Consider the following 19,196-nt stretch of genomic DNA (forward strand, 5'->3'; position numbering starts at 1 on the left):
GCCTCGTTAAAAGAAGTGATCGCGATAGTGAAAAAGGCGGAATTGGCGCGGAGATGCGCAGACGCAGCTAAAAGAGAACCAGCAGCGAGGCCAATGGTAAATAAGATAGACGAGGAAGAGCCCAAAGGAGGGAATAAGAACATGGACGCGGCTTACGAAGGATCCAACAGGTGGCTGGGGAAGCCGGGACCACAAGGGAAGCAGACAAAAGGAGTTAAGAATCCCTGCTACCGTTGTGGCAGTTTGGCTCATGAAGCTCATGACAAGAGATGCCCAGCGTTATGCGCCAAGTGCATGTTTTGCGACATAATGGGGCATTACGAAAAGGTATGCCGGAGGAAAACAGGCCGCAACACGGTGAAGTATGTAGACCAAGACCAAGAAGGCATGGAAGAAAGATGTCAAGAGGAAGACGACGAGGTGCTATGTATAGAGGATCAAGTCCTAAGCATGGGCGCCAGGAGGTCGAACAAACCGTTACTTGACATGCTAATAGGCGGTGTGATGATAAGCATCGTGGCGGACTCAGGATCGCCATACACGATAGTTCAGAGAGCAGTATGGACTGGGAAATTCACGCCTCATGTGCGTCCGCAGTTGGAGCCGCCAGACATCAGACCAGTCACGTACCTTGGAGACCGCATCCCAATGGTGGGGTTTAGACCATTAAAATTCGAGTTCAGGGGACGCAGTGCCACTTGTAAATTATATGTAGCAGAAAAGAGCCCGTCGGTCCTAGGCTGGATGGATCAAGGAGACCTGGGCATCAAGCTGGACCCCGGCGGAGCGGTACAGGTGCTGATGACGGCGCCGGTACAATGGCCAGACCTAGAAAAATGGAGGAGACTTCCCAAAGGTGTTTGGCGGAAAGGTTGGGATATTGGAAAAATTCGCTCAAAAGATCGTCCTCAAGATGGATGCCATGCCGGTAGCACACAAAGTGAGGAATGTGCAGATCGAAGTGAGGGAAGCGGTGCAACAGGAACTGCGTGACCTGGAAAGGAATGGGATAATAGAACCCATCCCGTGTGCAGAGTGGCTTGCGCCCCTGGTGGTAGTAATGAAGCCTAATGGCAAGGTCCGGTTGTGCGTGGACCTGCGAGAACTAAAAAAAGCATTGTGGTGGAAAAGTTCCTGTTACCCCGCATCGAGGAAATGCTGGCAAAAACGAAGGGAAAAAATGGTGCTCCACCATTGATCTGACGTTGGCGTACCACCAGATAGCATCACACCCGGAGAGTAGGAAGCTGACATCATTCATAACTCCCTTCGGGTGTTACCAATTCTGCAGAATGCCTTTTGGTCTTGCCTCAGCAGCGGCCGTCTTCCAGAAACTCATGCACCGCCTCTTCAAAGACATGGAAGGAATCCAATACTTTCAAGATGATATCCTGGTGATGGGTAGGGACCAACGAGACCACGACGCCAAATTGTCCAGGGTACTGAATATGCTAGAGGATAAAGGACTGACCGCAGAGTGGGAGAAGTGCCGTCTAGGGATGGCCTCTGTCACCTATCTGGGACATGAAATTGGTGAACAGGGGATCACACCAAAGAAGGAGAATGTGAGAGCAATATGTGATGCACCACCCCCCCTCTAGCAAGGAAGAAGTAAGGTCCTTTCTAGGGATGGCTGAATATTACAGCAAGTTCGTACAACACTTTGCCACCAAGACCCACCACATGAGGCAGCTCACGAGAGGGAAAACGGCATTCGCATGGACGGAAGAGACGCAGAAGGAGTTGGAAGGTATCAAAAGGGACGTTGTCCAGGCCATACCCCTCCAGGGGTACGATCCGCAGGGCCAAACGGTGGTGACAACGAATGCTAGCGACAGGGGGCTGGGAGCAGTCCTAATGCAAGAAAGAGGTGGAGGAACGATGGAGACATTAAGCTTCGCATCCAGAGCCCTGACAGACACTGAAAAGAAGTTTAGCCTCATCGAAAAGGAAATGCTCGCAGTTGTGTGGGCCATGGGCAGATTTCGTCAGTTCTTGTGGGGCACGAGGTTCCAACTTAGAACGGACCACAAACCTTTGGTGAGAGTTCTCACGTCTAACGGGCATGCAAGCGCCACTCCCAGAATTGCAAAAATGACCCTCAAACTGTTGGAGTATCGATACGATGTGGAATACATCCCGGGCAGCAGGAACAAGGTGGCTGACTACCTGAGCAGGGCTGCAGCAATGGAAAACGCCATTGATGAGAAGGAAGTGGGTGAAGAGATGGTGGCATTGATGGAAGACCTGGAGATGGTAATAAGCAATCAAGAATGGAAGGAGGCGTACAAGGTGGACAGGAACGTCCAAGAGGTGATAGAACACATCGTTGGAGGATGGCCTGAAAAAAAGCAGTTAAATGGAAACCTGAGGAAGTATTACGAAGTAAGAGAGGAACTGTCCCTGGATGACAAAGGTGTGTTCGTATACAGAGGGGATAAGGTGGTACCCCGGAGGGGCTAATCCCGAGGCTACTAGCAATATTGAGGGTCATCTAGGTATTGGGAAAACCAAACTGAGGGCCAAACAGGGATACTGGTGGCCAGGCATGGAGATACAAACCAAACGACATGTAAGAGAGTGTGACCAATGCCAGCGTGCAGACAAGACGATGACACCATTGAGGCCGGCCTTGGGAAAATTTGCTGCCCCGAAGAATCCATGGGAGGAACTCTATATTGATATACTGGGACCAATTCTGGACGAACAAGGAACTCTGCAATATCTGTGTGTCCTAGTAGACAGGTACTCTAAATGGCCTGAAGTTCACATCCAAGAAGAGATGGATACGGAGACCATACTCAGGTTCCTTACGGCTACCTTTCTTAGGGAAGGAATTCCCAAGTCCATATTGAGCGATACCAGTCCCCAATTCACTTCAGAAAAATGGCTCAAATACATGGAAATGAATGGGATCATCACTAAACACACGTCAATATATCACCCCGCTGGAAATGGACAAGTGGAACGATTTAATAGAGTACTAATGGGGTTCATCCAGGCAGCCATCATGATTGGAAAGGACTGGGAAAAAGAGATATTACACATGATTTGGGCCTTTCGCATCACCCTTACCAGTACGGGGTACAGCCCCTTCCAGATCCTCAGAAGCAGAGATCCCTTCACTAAAGACAATTTGGCATGGGAGGAAAAGACTGTTACCAGCAAATGGTCTCCTGCTGTTGTACAGAAACATTTGGAAAAGGCTCAAACCATATATACTGAACATTATAACAAGAGGAAAAATGTAAAGGACATGTCATTGGAAGAAGGAGAATGAGTGAGGGTCAAGCTGGCAGTGTTACAGAAAAAGGGAGACAGTAAATACAGCCGGCCCCTTCAAGTCAAAGAAGTTTACGATCGAGCAGCGCTGTTGAGCGGTGGTAATGTATGGTCCCAGGATCGCATGGCTCGATGCAACAAGATCTTACAATGGGCTCCTGAAGATCGGGAACAAGAAGTGACCAATCAGAGTATAACAGAGAATGAATAACAGAGAATGAGAACAACACCCAGGAAGGAGACATGGAAGGTGCGGACCAAGGGTTGGAGCAAGGAGGCAGTGAAACTCCCAGAGCAGAGACACAGAGTCGAGAGAGGAGAGAGCCGACTTGCAGAGAGAGTCCGGGTACCCAAGAAAGTAGAGAAAGGGGGTCCGTGATGGCCAGCTGAAGAGAAGCAATGTCCACCCCGGTAAGATGCAAGGGGGAGCGAGTGATCGTGGGACCTTCCAGGTTCCGGGACTATGAGATGAGTGATGGACAATAACTCCCCCAAGACTGTGTTTATTCAAGTGATACAAAAAGGGGGAGATATGTAGAGTCGGCATTCTAGTGTTCACGCCACGTCATCATGCAGAGTGCAAGTAAGTAGATAGTAGCGAATGAGGTTTAAAACACAATTAGAACAGTATAAAGTTAAAAAACGAAGGATCTGAGTAATGTGAAAAAGGAGCAGAAATACTCCTATAATTCTTTTTAAGGTGCGATTTGTAGAGTCGGCATTCTAGTGTTCACGCTACGTCATCACGTAGCATGAACAGCGGCCATTTTAGGCCGCGCGCAAGGAGCGCAATTCATTCGAGTGCCGGAGCAAATTAGACAGGCAGCACGCTCGACGCTCTCTACAGTAGAATAATTAATAATAAATAGCGGTGGAAATAAATAAGCGTTCTGTCATTATTGGGGGGAACACACCACCTCCACTCGAGTATGCGGGTTTAAAGATAAAAACAACCTGGGCACAGCACAGTCAGCAAAATAAACAGGTTGTGAACTCTATGAGGCTGCGCGCTAGCATCTGCCTGCTTAAGGACAGAACGACTAGCGCGTCAACAAAGATGGCGCTCGCCCGGAGCCCTCACAAGTGAAGAGGGACTACCGGTGAGACGCAGGCCACACAAAAACACCTGAGGGCAGAGTGCAAGTAAGTAGATAGCAGCGAATGAGGTTTAAAACACAATTAGAACAGTAAAAAGTTAAAAAACAAAGGATCTGAGTAATGTGCAAAAGGAGCAGAAATACTCCTATAATTCTTTTTAAGGTGCGAGTATGCGGGTTTAAAGATAAAAAGGACCTGGGCACAGCACAGTCAGCAAAATAAACAGTTTGTGAACTCTATGAGTTGCATAGTCTCTGCCTATCATCCAGCATTTTGTTTTCTCTGCTCCTACAGGAGCCTATAGTATTCCTTCTTATGCTTCAACTTTTGTTGTTGTCTCATTGTCATTGTGCTGTAGCATTGTCGTCGGCGTCCCCTGCTGGTCACAGATGTTGCTGGTGACCATCCTGGCATTCCCTTTTTACTCAGATAGGGATTGCTGAAACACTCCCAGCAGTCTTGCTGTTTTTCAACCTCTCCACTCACCTTTAGGCATTGGAGGTCGTCTTCTAATTTCTGTTGAGGAGCAGAGGTTGGTCATGGTAGCTGTGGGTCTGTCTGTGCCATTTTCTGATCAAAATGGTGGTCTGAGCAAGCTAAGGTGCTCGCTTCTCTCAAAATGATTGATGTTCCCCTTGTTTCACAGGAAAGGAACTTTTTGTTGTTGTGGGAGGTCACCTATATTCTTAGCTGAAATGCTTGTCATGCTCTTTAAATATAAAATAGTTCATCAACTAAAATGGAATCCCGCAGATCATAGTGGGAGCCCTCATTGCTATTCACGCCAATTCCAATGTTTTGCAATAGAGACTGTCCATGATGCACAATCAAAAAAGTCGCCCTGACTGTGAGCGAGCACCTAAAACTTGTAAGAGATACTAGAGCACCAAGCCCCCAAATCCGTCAGTAGTCTGCAATACTATTTTTCAAGGTCACAAGCTAAAAAAAAACAAAAAATGATGCCTGTAGTTGTCAGGGTATGCTCAGACGTGGGTCGCTTGCTCACTTTGCCTCTGGATTCAAGCAAGCCTGGCTGATGAGGGGAATTACCCCGTAACCGGTCCCAGGAGGCTTGTTTCCAGTCCAGGGAAGACCTGGCTTGGCAGTTCGGGATGGACTGTTCCCATGAGGCACAGGGTCAAGACTGATTCTGGGTCAAGACTGATTTGCATATAGCTGGGTCTGAGCTGGAGGGGCAAACTGAGATAAAGAACGATGAAGGATTCAACCCAGATCTGTGACTGGGAGTGAGTGCCTGAAAAGTTTCAGCGCTCCGCCCATCATCTCCTTGTGTTTTTCGATAGTCTGTTGCCTCAAAAGTGAGAACACCAGCTATGAATTGGACCAAAAGCGGGTACAGAACATCATAGCTGGCAGTCCAGAAAGTGGCTGCGGACTGTGGGTACCATTTTGTGTTTCTCTAGTCCACGTGCTTGAAGAGGGACTACCGGTGAGAAGCGGGCCACACAAATCCTCAATCCCAGTTTCACAGACTGTCAACAAACCCAAATGTCAAATGTAAAGGCACTCCATAGGGCGAGGGACCATTTTCTCTCTTTGCTTTTTTCTGGTCTGCCAATTCTAAGTTAAGTCTTTGTTCCTAGAGGCTCTGATTGGCTGGCTGCAACAGAAACCTTTTTGTTTCTACAGCCATACCTCATGCGGGGCACAGTTCCTCGTTATTAAAAGATTTTTAATAAAAGCCAAATTATGGCACAGTCGTAGACCACCCTAAACACCAGGTATTGTCGATGGGACAGCCAAAGAGTCCCCTCTCCACTTGAAATATAAAAACATTGTGCAAGGCAGGGTCTTTGCAAATACAGTTCAGAGTTTGTGATCTTACAAGTTCTCCTCAACGTTTGTGGACTATGTATGTAGCGCCGTATTTACAACAAAGTAAAGCAGTGTAGTGCTGCAAGCCTTTTGGCTGAGCCGCATTACTTTGGAAGCATAGGGATACATCGTATCTTCAACAATATGACGGAACCGCTTAGCTGTTGAATTGCTGCCACTGGAGAGGAATTCTTTATCCAGAAGGCCCTGAGCCCGCGCCTGGAGGTGCCAAAGCTGTTGCTGTGCGCCCGGGGCTTTAAAAACAACTCGCGGCACCCGCTTCGCGGGAGCCGCTTCGCTGTTGAATTGCACCTGACTGCTGCCACTGGAGAGGACTTCAGTATCCAGAAGGCCCGCGCCTGGAGGCACCGACTCTGTTGCTGTGCACATGGGGGCTTTAAAAACAACTCGCAGCACCGGCTTCGCGGGAGCCGCTTCGCTGTTGAATTGTACCTGACTGCTGCCATTGGAGTATCCAGAAGGCCTTGAGCGTGCGCCTAGAGATGCCAACGCTGTTGCTGTGCGCCTGGTGGCTTTAAAAACAACTTGCGGCACCCGTATCCTGGGACGTCCCCCCCCTTTGGTCGCTGCGGTCACTGATATTGAACTGAGGCATACGGGTAAGCCAATTATAATTACAATATTTTACCCGTTGTTGTGAGGTATCCTGAGGCGTTAACTGAAAATGGGCAAAAGGAAACTACCGACAAGCAAGGGAAAGACTGATGAAAAACTGTACCAATAACATATTATTTAAAAAGCGCTATGGGCATTATAAACAACGAGATTGTACAAGTGGAGGAACAACTTGCAGCTGCTAAGACGGCATTAGATGCTGTCCAAAGGGAGGCAAAGTCTGCTGTGGAAGAGCACGATCAGAGCAGTTCTTATAGCCCCCAAACTACTACCTTGGAACAGAGTAATGGTATTCTCATAAATATTAGCCCAAATAATATCCAGCTGGATAATGCGATTAAGTCTGGCTCTTGCGTATCAACAACTCCTCTAGAAATTACAAATGTCTCAGACACACTTGGATCGGACTTGCCACCTGCGAAGAAATGTAAACAAAATACAGCACCAAGGAGGCCTAGTCCTACAAGATTGGTACAAAAAAAGGGAAAATCTTCAAAATTAGTTGTCAATGGTCAAAGTCCAAAACCTGTGGAGTTATCATATGATAAACATACTATTGATACTCTTATCAAAATACTGCATGGGAAAATTTACACTATTGAAAGGGGGGTCTTGAACAAAATAAAACTGGTGCAAAAGGACATTTCAAAATTGTTGGAACTGGTTACTGTTTTACAGCCATCTAATGTATCTAATATGCTACAGAGTGCTATACCAAATAACAAAAGTGATTTACAAAATGGTTTAAGCAATATGAATTTACTAGAAAGGGATAGTCTTTTACAACCTACTGTAATACAAGGAAAGGAAGCACATGGGCTACTAATACAAAACCCTGCGATAACTGCCGGGATTGGGAATAGGAAAATCGGAGGCCAAGCTCAATACGAGAGTCATTAGGATGTATTTCTTAATTTACCCCGACAAGCTACACCAAATGTGATTGTTTTAAAAAAGTTACCTAAATTGTCTGGAAATTATAAAGAAACTTGGGATTCTTTGAAACATGGTGATTTATTTGCTCTCTGTAAATACTTCTTGTAGTACTGGGCATCTATCACAGGAAATAATTATGGTAAGAAGAGTGAGCTGGGTGGGGAAATCAGCATAGGCATGCGAGGGGGATTGTGTAGTCGTAAATTTTCACAGCCCCCATGTGGTGGGTTCCCTCATGGAAGAGGTTAAAGTTAATCAAAAACGGAAATGTAACAGCAAAGAAGAGACTATCACTGCATTACCCCTTGGATACTTTCATAGACCCAAAATGGGGCTGCCCCACCCTTTTGGTAGAGCCCAACTTAGTACCAGTAACCAAAGTCAATATACGATACCACCTATGCCAAATATGTTTGCACTTCTAGGGAGTTGTAGTGAGGTGGACTGACTGGTACAAAATAGAGGACATCTAGAAGCAGGAGATCAAGAGACAGAGCCCATGCCATACCCCAGTCCAGTTAGCTGGTAGAAATAGTTAATGTGGACCAGACACAATTTTCTGAAGGAAATTTGTTTTAATTTGCACTTAGTAGTACATGTGGAACATCTGTAGAAGCTGAGATACAAAGCCTTAGAAATGAAACTACCTCGTCAACAAGTTCGGTTGACTGTAATTTTATCAGCCATATACTGCAGGATTCACTATATATTATGTCATGGAATGTTGCAGGGGTAAAGAGTAAGTTGCATGATATAACTTGGCTCAAAAGTATTCAAAACTGTGACTTAGTATTAATACAAGAAACATGGCTGAAAGAAATTGCCTTCATTAATGGTTTTAAGACAATTTTTACTGAAGCGAATCCATCAATGGCTGGGAGAGCGAGTGGAGGTTTGGCAGTACTAATTTCAGTATCTTTCCCACTGTCTTTAAAGAAAACATTTATTAAAGCATAACACTTTCAGTGTTTATTATTTTCAGTTAAAGGTAAACAGGACATTTTAGTGATACATTTTTATAACAACATTTTTAACGCTTCAAGACATGAGATCATTTCAATAATGGAGGAAGAGCTGGTTAAATTTGTAAAAAGTGCAGGGGTGGATTGCATTCTAATTTGGGCGGGGGGGTTTAATATTGAACTCTGTAAACTTGCATCTGGGATTCAATGCAGTTATGAGGACGAATTGGGTGATAATCCTTTACATTTTCCTCACAATAACTATGGGGAAATTAATAATTACGTTATGTATAAACATTTGAAATTATGGAGATGGATGCACGTTATGGAACGTGTGTTAATTACACATTTGAGGCACCTAGATCATCTTCATGCATTGATCACTTTTTAATTTCAATGAATTGTAGGCCCCTTGTATATACATGTAGTGTATTGCCCAGCTTATTTAGTGATCATCATCCCCTGTTACTAATAATAAATTCTACTATATTCCAAAAAGCAAAACCATGTGTCCACGTTGTTGATATAAAGACATAGGGTGAAAACGGGTCCTCTATAAAATGGTCGGGAGTTGATCCTACTGTCTTTTCAGCAAGGATAGTTAAAAAAACTAATCACCATATAGTAACATGTCTCAAAAACTCTTCCAGTAGTACTGACATTGTTATGGCCTTCTTAAATATTTCGGCCGAAATCTCACAAACACTGAAACGTAAGACTAAGATACACAGGGAATATTGCCCAAGAAGGTTTTAATCAGCAGTGCTCTAGATTAAATAGGGAACTAAAGGTAGCATTAAAAGCAATCCCCAGGAATAGGGAAGATATTAGTACCCTACGGAAATTATATAAACAAGCAATAGTCCAAAGGAAAATGGAAATTAGAGACATTGCTTGGGACAATTTGATCAAAGCTGCTGAGACTAAAGACTCTATACTTTTCTGGAATCTTTGGACCAGCCACTATTTAAAGACACTCAATCCGTTAAAGTTGATACAGTAGTGACGCCTGATGACTGGCTAACTCATTTTGAAGTCATTTTTAACGTGACACAGCAGCGTAATATATTAGGTAATAATAATGGTATTATTTTATTAAATAACACAAAACTAGAAAGTATTTCCCATGGGGAGATTGACACAGCTCTTATGAATAGTGCCAGTGGAAAAGCAGCAGACCCGGATGGGGTCCCAATCGATGTCTTAAAGCATAACATGGATTTCTGAATACCCATCCTACATAAACATTTTAACGCAACCATTAGTTAGGTGATACCTGTAACCTGGGCAGAGAGTGTGATAGTCCCCATATTCATAAAGGGTGATAGAGGCAGTGCGAGCTGCTATAGTCCAATATCCCTTCTTGAGTCAACATCATAGGTAATGGACAGAATGATGTTGGCCAGATTGGAAAGCTGAGTAAAGGAAAGAAATGTCCTGTCTGTTGTCCCGTATGGTTTTAGAAGGGGTATTGGAACAATTGAGCAGTGCATTATTCTCGAGTTGCTGATAGGAAAATACACCCTTGCCAGGGATGGCTCCCTTCACCTTTGTTTTGTTGATTTATCCACTGCTTTCGACTTGGTAAATCACTCTAAGTTATGGCAGACGCTTGAAGGCATGGGTGCCCCACAGGACATTATCAGCTTTTTATCACAAATCTATGCTCACCTTACCTCAAAGATACATTTTAGGGAAAATGTGGAATGCACAAAGCACTTTAGTATTACCCGTGGGATCGGACATCACCGGTCTGATCCCTAAATCACCGTTATCCGAAGGTGTCATTGATTTCTATACAGGTATGGTTATTCCCGCATCACAGATAGCGTTTTAAATAATAGGCGCTAATTACCAAGTTAAGTAGTATTTGCCATGCGATGTGTGGCGTCATGTTGGCATGTCGCCAAACCTGCAGACAGACTAAGATAACTATACATCTGTGAATAAAATTAAATTCAAGTTTTAGGCACGTGTCATAAGCTAACTTAACATAGAGTGCAATCCTTGAGTGTAATCTTTAGTTTTAATACACTCACTGTTTCTTATACCTCGGTAATAAAAACGAACAAAGGAAGACCAAGCAAGTTAACCCAGTAACAGTGAGCGCCATATTCTCAAATGATAATTTCAATATGGGTATTACTATACATTTAAAAATTATCGAGTTAACCATTAAAAATGAGTATGTCATTAAAGATAGGCAAGCTGAGATGTCAGGCTGTTAGGGCATCAATTTCATTATTTTTTATACTAACTTATGTTTACAGACATTAAGGAGGCTTTCTTAAAAAGACAACGTCATCAATTTGGAAAGCAGCAATTGAATTCACAATTCAGTTGTCATATACGTGGATTTTTAAGTAAGTGGTGCTCCTTTACCATCATGGATGTAGACACTAATAAGTGTGTGTCTCTTATGTACAAATTTATTTAGATATCAATGTCCACATGTTTCTCTATTCACAGGAATAATTTTATTAACCAATTACAGAAACTCACAAAGAGAAAGAAGTTAGTCTCTATCTTGTCTACTAGATACGGAGTAAGTTTCCCAGGTTTTTCGATTTCACACAAATAATATAGAACATAAGGATTAGGTCATTACGATCAATTGGTACCCCGAGTTTATCTACTCTCTTTTCTACATCAGTCAACTTTCTTGACATAAAGATTAGGTCATTATGACCAATCGCTAACTCGAGTTCATCTACCCCCTCTCATTACATCAGTCACTTGTCTTTGTATATTGAAAAAATATATATAATCATGTGAGTGCTTCAGCTTTAGATACAAGTCATAAAACTTCTATTAAGCATTGTCTTTTTCTGTGACCAAGGAAGGGCTATGAAAACAGTACTTTTTTGTGCTAATACAAATAAATATGTTGTGACACTGTAGGAACTCTATTTAGGTCATGAATGTATAGAGTTATATAGTGGATTATCATAGACTAAGATAATCAAATATAAAATGTTGTCTCTTAAAAAAAAAAAATGTTTGTTTTTATAAAGGTCTTTTAATATTATGTAAATAAATCTTCTTACAGGTATTGTAGTAATTTCCTGAAGAAGGCGTTGGATACGCCGAAACGCGCATCGATAAAATTACTACTCAAATGACAATTGGTCCATTATATTTATTGTACTGATGTATAAATGTAAAACATTTTTTTATGTAAAATCTATTGTTATTGTGATGAGATTTATGAATAGTATGTATGTTTGAAATAGGAGATGTATTCCGGTATTGGTTTTTACTTTTCATGTATTTTATTGAATAAAAGTCACAACAGATACTTTGGACACTTTAGTGTACTGTTTTCGAGAGATACCTTCTGCATATTTATATGTATTCCTTTATGATTGCCTAGGAATTGTTTTTTCGCATATATTTATCCCTGTCCTAGGAATCAAACTAACCAAGTTCAGGGGGCCTTTGTTTATTTCCAATCTCTTATTGTAAGAAAATAACATGGTTAAATCATATTTGTGGTCTTTTAACCCCTTCCGCGCTAATGACAAAGCCAGCTCGTCATGGGCTTTACCTGCGCTACGCGGATGACGAGCTGGCTTTGTCATAAACAGCACATTTTTGAAATTCCAGCGCACAGCGGGAAAACTCGGTAGCACGAAAGCGGTTAAATGAATGTAAGGTAGCCGTGAATTTTAAGACTCCTGAGGACATCCAGCATTTTAGTAAAAAAGAGCTAAAAAAGAGGCTCTCTAATGCCAGGGCTTCATCAAGGGAGGTTGCCTCGAGTACAAAATTGAGTGTAACCTTCTATCTTGAAGGACCCTTAGCAGTGGGCATCCAGCCGTATCTTATTTTTATAACTAACATACAACACAGATTTTATTTAACTAGATTCCCAAAGATGGGTAAGTGAAGTGCAAACTTACCAAAATGCCTGTGTGATGGAAGATCCCTGCAGATTACCCTCCATTTTTTTACTTTTTTGTAATGTTTATAGAGACATTAGAAAAGCCTTTTTACGCCCCCTTTTTATTGTTAACAATCTGTACTCTTTTAAAACTGCTTTTAATCAAATTCGAAACTTGGAAAATGTACTAACAAGTAACGCAGTGATCTGCTTTATAGTGTTAGCCATTAAACAAAGAAAGGTCCTTACCTATGTGGAAAATTTGACTTATGAAATTGATTAAATCACATTTTGTTAGTTGTATTTTTCTCAAAGTATAAATATTAGGTTATAAAATGCCTTTTTTAACTCTTTGGAATATTTGTATATAAATGGATCTCGGCGTTTGATGCTTTTATGGACATTTTTAATGTACCGAATAAAGCTTGATTTGATTTGATTTGCCGGATCCTTTTGCTCTCCCCTGTGCTGGTGCCGAATTGACTGCCATGCGCCGACGCAGGCAACCTTGCACCATGGTGCAAGGGTGCCTGCGTTGTGGGGATGATTATTGTTTTTGTGCAGGAAGGGACTCCTTCCTTCACAAAAGCAATCACAAGAAGTGTTTTCCTCTTTGTATGCGTGCTGCAGAATGCAGCAAGCATTGAAAGAAAAAATAAAACGAGGAGAAATATAAACATTTCTCCTGGTTGCACCTCCCTACGTATCCCCTGGCGAGGCCTAGCATTCTGATGCATTTCCAGGTTTACGATTACTCATAAATCTGAAAATGCGGCAGATGCCATTGGTGCTACCTGGGAACACCCATGGCACGCCACTTTCATGCAAAGTGCTGTGTGTAAAGGGGCCGTATTTACAAGGTTGCTTTACCTGGCTGTTAGACCTGGCACTATTGGCGTGCGTCTCCCTTAGATTTTTTTACTATTGCCTCCTGTGTTTTTGCTATATGTTTTGCTAGTCTAGGTGCTTTGGGTACTGTGCCACTGCTATTCAGTGCCACTGTGCAAGTTCTCCATATTGTAAATTGTTGTAATGGTTTAGTGACTCCATGATTGGTTTATTTGGTTTAATTGTCAGACCCTGGTTCAGTGCACTGTGTGTGCCCTGGGCTTGTAAATCAAATGCTGCTGGTGAGCTTGCAGCACTGATTGTGCCACCCACCGGAGCAGCTTGTAACCTGTGGCTCAGGCCTGCAATTGCAGAGCCTGTGTGCAGTCTGGGACTGCCATGTCGCCTTGACAAGTGCACCCACTTGCCAGTCCCTAAACCTTCCCTTTTCTACATATTAGTCACCCCATAGGTAGACCCAAGGACAGGGTGCGTTGGATGTAAAAGTTAGGACATGCCCTGATGTGTGTGGCATGTCCTGATAGTGAATTACAGTCAATTACGTTTTTCACCATTGCAAGGCTTCTTGTACGATAGGCCAGAATGGGCAGTTTGATTATTACATCTTATAATCCTAACTGACCCAGGGCAAATGGTAGAAAAACTAATTTAGTGTGCCTGAACTCAGAATGATAAAATCCATCTTTTAGTGAAGTTGGCTTTAACGTTCTGTATTTGAAAATACCAATTTTAGAAAGTAGGTATTTTCTTGCCTAACCATCCAAGCCTGCCTCTCCTAGGTTGTGTATTCCATGTCTGGTTTGTGAGGGGCAAGGGCTGGGATGGCTCCAGGAGACAGGGTGAGTCAGCATTAGGCTGAATAGACCTATCTCCATTGGGAGTGGTGGGAGGAGTAGCACCTGGGCCTGAATAGGGCTGTGCCTGCCTTCCACAGTGCTGGCTCCACCTCCTGTGGTGCGTCTGATGCCCCTGGCCCACACTGACAAATGAAGAAGTTGGGCACTGGCAGAATGCAACCAGAACTGGTTTGGACTAGGTACAGACACTATCTGCCTTCAGAGACAAAGGATTTATGTATATAAAAAGGGGGACCCAGACCCCAGAACTTTAGATCTCTCTGGGAATCAAGACAAACCTTTGCTGATGAGAAGAACTAGGAAGCTGAAGGAGGAGACTACCCCTGGTCTGTATGTTTGGGGTTGGCCTGCAGTGGTTGCTTCATTACCAAAGAAAGGAGAAGAGGACTGAGTGTACTTTTATCATCTTGAAGAAGAATCTCCAATGGCTTGAACTCTGAGCTTGCCTCATGCCTGAAGTCTGAGGGATACAAGACTTCACCACCAGCTCCCCCTGAATTCCCTTGCTAGGAATTTAACTGTCTGATGTTGTGCTGGGCCTTCTGAGAGACTGTGTGTCTCTGGGAGCCGGAAGCGCGACTCAATGACGAGAAGCGTGTCGCCGCTGCAGCAGTTGCCGTCGCATCGCCGAGCAAGCGTGCCTCCGCTGCGGCTGTCACCATCGCATCGCTGAAGCACGTTGCATCACCGGAGACGGGCCGCCACCACAGAGATCGCTGTCGCATCACCCGAGAAGCATGTCGCAGGGCCTGTCGCGGCTCAGAAGTTCATTGAATCACTGCACGGCCGTCGGGCGTGCACGCATCGCATCTACGTTGTCGCACCGTAACCGAGACGCCATTTTGTCGCATGGCACCGGAGTGTCATCGCAACGGATAGCAGTAAGACACTGATGCATCACCTCCCCACACAGTAAGGAAGCGAGCATCAACTCCCCTGCGCAGCAGTAAGGAACCGACGCATCCACTCCCCTGAGTGTAAGTGACCGCTGCATCACCTTCCCTGTGACCCTTTTGTTTGTTTTGTTTTACGCATCCAAGGTACTTTGAGAGTACAGTGTTGCATTTGCAATCCAAAGTGAACTAAGCTATTTCCTACCATTTTAAAGTCTATTTTTTCAGTATTATGGATTTTTGTTGTTTGGTCTTGTGTTAAATCTAGTAAAGAATACTTATTTTTCTAAACCTGTGTGGTGTCCATCTGTAGTGTTTTCACTGTATTACTGTATGTGTTCACAAATGCTTTACACACTGCCTCTGAGATAAGCCTGCCTGCTTGTGCCAAGCTACCAAGGGGGTGAGCAGAGGTTATTTTAGGAGTATAGCCCCTTACCCTGACTAGACGCAAGGGTCCTTATTTGGACAAACGTGTATACCATTGCCAACTAGAGACCCCCAAATCTAACATTGGTGGTCAGTGGTGAGGATTTGGACTTGCATTTGTGACTCATATACAGTGATTGGTGTACACTACTAGTGAGTGCAGACCATAACGCAACCAAATACATTTTGGTAGAGTTTTTTTCCTTGGAACTTATTTTCTATTTTTGATTCTTGAGAACTGCCAGTCTTTTCTACCATGAGTAAGCCAGCATCCATTGCATCGGTAGACATTGCATTGGAAGAAGACAGATGTGTTGCTTACACTGTGCCTAGCCTCAAAGCTCTGTGCAGAAATTGTTTAATCTCTGTGAAAGGCCTCACCAGGAAAGAGGAATACCAAAAGGCGCTGAGGGCTTGGTTGGAATCTAGGAATGCCAGTGAGCATCCTGAAGAGCCAGTGGTGGAGGCAGATAATTTAGATGGGCAGCTTGAAGGGCCAGTGGGCCCAACCGGGGAGAAAGTGCCTTCCAGGGCAGGCAGCAGTGTTTCTTCCAAGGGCCTGTCCCCAGGAGAGCTGGAGGACAGGGAGAGGGTAAGAGTGGATAAGTTGGATCTATCCAGGCTCAAAATAGATGGTCAGAAGGACATAGAGAGAAAGAAGATAGAGCTTGGGATGGAATTAGAAATGAAGAAGTTAGCCTTAGAAGAAAAAAATGCATTTTGAACATGAGAGAGTATTGAGGGAATTGGAACTTAAAGCCAAAAGTTGAGGTTCCTCCCTCTGGTGGCAGCGTACCACCAGTGCCTGTATAAGCAAGGGCCTACATCCCCAGTAGTAAAGGATTTCCACAAAAATTAGGATATTGGCCAATGATTTAATGCTTATGAAGCAGCAATGTTGGCCCACCGGGTCCCTGAGAAGGATTGGGGAGCAGGGTTGTGGTGCTGCTTTGTTAGTGATGGGCGGGACACCTTGTTTGATTTGCCTACAGAGGGGCAGGTATCTTATGCCCACATAAAGGGAGCCCTAATGTCCAGATATGGTTTGACCCCAGAGTTATACACACGAAGGTTTAGGAATTGCAAGAAACTGGAGTCTACCACATGGGTGGAATACGTGTCTTTCTTTTGCAGAGCATTGGTTTGTTGGGTGAAGGGTAGCAAAGTGGATAATTTTGAGGCGCTCTATGATTTTTTTGCATGGGAGCACTTGTCCAATAATTGTTTTCCAGAGCAATGCCAGCTCCTGATTGATAGTAAGCTGACTAACCCTAGGAAGCTTGCTGAGGAGGCGGACTGCTGGGTGAGCACCCGGGTCCACAAGGGTCATGTGGGAGACTTCGCCAAAGGTGGGTAGAGTCCCCAGCAGAGGAGTGGGGGGGACAAGGGTAAGCAGAGGGTGTTCCAGAAAGGGCCCCAAAGTAATCCCCAAGGGAACCAATGGAAAGGTTCCCAGCCTCCCCCTGAGAAAAAGGCAGGGGCCCGACAGATAAGCCTGTTCACAGGGGGCCCAAGACCTGTTTTAAGTGTGATCTAGTGGGCCACTGTTCTTATGATGCTAGATGTCCCGTGTATGGGAAGACAGCACCCACTGGTGCACCTTACACACTGCTTCTGAGATAAGCCTGCCTGCTCGTGCCACACTACCAAGGGGATGAGCAGGGGTTATTTTAGGAGTGTAGCCCTTCACCCTGACTAGAAGCAAGGGTCCCTATTTGGACAAAGGTGTATACCATTGCCAACTAGAGACCTCCAAATCTAACAGTGGCCTTGTAAATATGGGGCAGCACATTGCTCCGCCAGTGCTTCAAAAAAGTGATGCAATTCAGCGCAAGGGGCTTGTAAAAATGCCCCACAGTTAGCTAATAGTGACATTCAAAGACCCATGTTGGGTCCACTCATATGAGTCGTGGTGTTTGTGAACTAAACAGGGCAATTGGTTGTGTCAACTGTCCGCAAACTCAGGGGCATATATATCATAGGTTTTGGGTCATCCTCTGCCACACAAGGCAATGCAGGCCGTCGCAAAACCTACAATGAGGTTCATCCAGACACGCATGGGACCTGTGCGGCTCTGTGCGACTTGGTAAATTGGGGGGCATATTTATTAAGATATCACACAGCACAGCAAATCACCTTGCTATGCTGCACTGCTGGATAAGGAAAGGGAAGGTATGCACCGTACTTAATATTATACTTCGTATTCCTGTGATTTCCCAGCACTGACGCAAAATGTGCGGCCTAGCGCTAATGCAGGCACCCTTGCACTATGCGCTGTGTTGATCTTGATTTATCAAGCCACTTAGGACATGCAAGGTGGACTTGTGTGGCTTGATAAATTCTACTTAGTTTTTCATTGCACTTGTGCTACGGTGACCTAAAACCTACATAAATATGCTCCTTAGTGTAATGCAAGGCAGTGCAAGTTGCATGGTGAGGTACGTGGGTGTGTAGTGACTGCATGGGTGAGTGAGTGTGTGTTTGAATGGCTATATGAGGGAGTGACTGGTTGTGTAATTAGCTGTATGGATGAGTGAGTGGCTGTTTGAGTAGGTGTTTTGTTAAGTGAGTTTGTGTGTGAGTGACTGTATTGGAGAGTGAGTATCTGTGTGAATAGCTGTATGGGTGAGTACCGAATTTGTGAGTGCCTGTATGGACATGTGAATGGGTACGTAAGTGGTTGTTTGAGTGAGTGTATAAGGGCTTATATGGGTGAGTGAGTGGCATTATTGAGAGACTGATTGGGTGAATGAGTAGGTGTGTGAGTGACTTTGTAGCTAAATAAGTGGGTGTGTGAGTAGCTGTATGGTTAGTGGGTGGTTATGTTGTAATTTAGCAGCGATTAGGTTAAGCATTAGCAGAAGACATCTTGTATTTAGAGACTATCTTGTCCGTGGTGTGAAATCCATTTTGTATTTCTGGCAACCATTTAGTTTCCCATGTGCTCACCATGTGCTCTGTCCTACCTTCCTGTTAACTGCTCTTGAAATCTGCCTAGAGACGAGATATATTTAGCCTCTTCTGCTTCGCACACGCTCTGTTGAGCTTGCAGCTGTTGTCAATCCATATCTGTCAGGATGTGTTTACTAGAAACTAGCCACTGTTAGTTCCTCCTACTTGTCGACCCTGCATTTTCTGTATGACCTTATATGTACCTAAAACCAGCACTCTGTACTTGTACTGCCTTCTTTGGAGCCCCTGTGTGGGTATAATAGGACCATGCTCCTTCCATTCAGGGTGCTGTGTGAATGTAGTTCCACCTCATGAGGTTTAATAAACTCTGTCTTTTCTATTCCAGTTTCTGTGCCAACTTCTTCCTATTGGTCTGAGGACTCTGTGCAGAGAAGGGTGAATCCCTTGCACTGGTAGGCCTTGCTGAGGCTCACCACCACAGTTATGTGACTCGCTGCATGGGTGAGTAACTGGTTGTATGAGTGGCTGTATGGGTGAGTGAATGGTTGTGTGAGTGGCATTGCGAGTGAGTGGGTGTGTGAGTGACTATGAAGGAGTGAGTGGGTGTGTGAGTACTGGTATA

The 19,196-nt window shown here is 44.2% G+C and overlaps 1 protein-coding gene and 1 long non-coding RNA gene across 2 annotated transcripts in view; one reads left to right on the forward strand and one right to left on the reverse strand.

Moving 5' to 3' along the window:
* LOC144766891 (membrane-spanning 4-domains subfamily A member 4A-like) overlaps window positions 1-19,196 on the forward strand; it is a 458,387-nt gene that overhangs the window by 391,202 nt on the left and 47,989 nt on the right. The window lies entirely within an intron of this gene.
* Window positions 1-19,196, reverse strand: part of LOC144766892 (uncharacterized) — a 199,107-nt gene that overhangs the window by 93,829 nt on the left and 86,082 nt on the right. The gene's annotated exons all lie outside the window — the stretch shown is intronic.

The sequence above is a fragment of the Lissotriton helveticus genome, chromosome 7, assembly GCF_964261635.1.
Source record: "Lissotriton helveticus chromosome 7, aLisHel1.1, whole genome shotgun sequence".
Classification (NCBI taxonomy): Eukaryota; Metazoa; Chordata; class Amphibia; order Caudata; family Salamandridae; genus Lissotriton; species Lissotriton helveticus.